The sequence below is a fragment of the Acyrthosiphon pisum genome, chromosome X (assembly GCF_005508785.2).
Source record: "Acyrthosiphon pisum isolate AL4f chromosome X, pea_aphid_22Mar2018_4r6ur, whole genome shotgun sequence".
NCBI classification, from domain to species: Eukaryota; Metazoa; Arthropoda; class Insecta; order Hemiptera; family Aphididae; genus Acyrthosiphon; species Acyrthosiphon pisum.
This window is the reverse complement of record NC_042493.1, coordinates 85015295-85017306: the sequence shown is the minus strand read 5'-3', so window position 1 is coordinate 85017306 and position 2012 is coordinate 85015295.

Here is a 2012-nt window from a genome sequence, read left to right as displayed (position 1 = left end):
AAATTTTAATTTATTATTTTTACATTTCAAAGTTTATCATGCAAACAATATAGCATTGTATAAGTGCCTTGAAGATAACTGTTTAAGGTCTTTTAGTAGCTTAAATTCATTTAAAAAACATGTAAAATGTCATATTAACAGTTCTCCAATTTTACATGATTTGAATAACATTTCTAACAACAATGATTTTGACGTACTTGATGCATCTATTATTAATATTATAAATAATAATGTATTAGATGAATCCATCGTCATTGAAACTGACAATAGTGATAACTATGAATCATTTGTTAATAATAAAGCAGTAGAATTATTGTCGAAATGGTATAACGAGTCAGGGTTACCAAGAAATAAAGTTCAAAGTATTATGAATGATATAACAACATTTTTAAATGATATAGTTCCTCCTTTGAAAACTGAAGTAGAATCAATTTTTGCTGGTGATTCCATAATATGCCTAAATGTTAAGTTTAATATTTTGTGTGATCCGTTCAAAAATTTAAATACTGAACATAAAAGATTTAAAGCATTTCACAGCTTGGGTACATTGATAAAACCACTTGGATCTGTTGTAGGTTATAGACCAAATGATTCTCTCCAAAGAGGAAATGTGATTATTAAATCAATTCCTGTCAAAATCTATAGCGTACAACTAGAGAAATTATTTAGACAATTTTTTGAAGTACCAAATATATTATGTATATAATACCTTTTTAAAATATTTAGAAAGTTTAATAGAAGCCAGTGATAATTTGATTCATAATTTTATACAAAGTCAAATGTGGAGAGATAAAATTTTACACTCTGATAAAATATTAATTCCTTTTTTTCTGTATTTCGATGATTTTGAAACAAATAACCCTCTTGGAAGTTATGCTGGAAGACAGAAGTTAGGAGCAATTTATGTAAGTTTGCCTGGTTGGTCTCCTGAATTTGCTTCTAAGTTAGAAAACATTTTTATGGTTTTATTGTTTAACACTACTGACAAGAAACTGGTAGGGAATCGGGAATTATTCAAACACATAATTTTAGAAATTAATGATTTGGAGTCCAGGGGTATTCAAATATGTGTTGACAATCAAAATATTCAAATATATTTATCATTAGCTCTAATATTAGGTGATAATTTAGGCTTACACAGCATTTTAGGGTTTTCGGAATGTTTTAACGCAAACTATCCTTGTAGATTTTGCAAATGTTCCAAAGCTGAATGTAATTCTTTAACACTCCAAGATAGTTCTAAGCTTAGAACAGTTGAAAATTATTCAATTGATGTTAACATTAAAAACTTATCCATAACTGGCGTTGTCGAATCTTGTATTTGGAATGATGTTACCACTTTTCATGTTGTTCATAATTATTCTGTCGACCTCATGCATGACTTACTAGAGGGTGTTTGTAATTATGATTTAACAGGTATTTTAAGGCTCTTTATAATTGATTTTAAATATTTTAGTTTAGAGACACTAAATCAAAGGATACAATATTTTGGGTACCTATGGTCCTACCGACACTAGAAATAGACCTCAGACAATTTCGGAAAATAATTTAAAAAATAACAAGCCATTAATGTTAAAGACTACTGCTAGTGAAATGTGGTGCTTAACTAGATATCTAGGTCTGTTAATAGGAGATATGGTGCCTAGAAATTCAGAAATCTGGCAATTATATATTGTATTAAATAAAATGTTGGATATAGCCACATCAAATAGTGTTGGACCTGAATGTCCATTTATATTAAAAAAACTTAATTGATGAACATCATCAATTATATACAAAATTGTTCAAAACCAATTTAAAGCCTAAGCACCATCACCTATTGCACTATCCCTCTATAATGGAAAGAGTAGGTCCATTAATAAATATTTGGTCAATGCGTTTTGAGGCTAAACACAAGGAATCAAAAGTGGCTGCACAAGCTATAACCAGCAGAAAAAATATCTGCTACACTTTATTATTGAAAAACCAACTCAAAGTGGCTCATCAAATAGCCAACAGTAATAATTTTGATC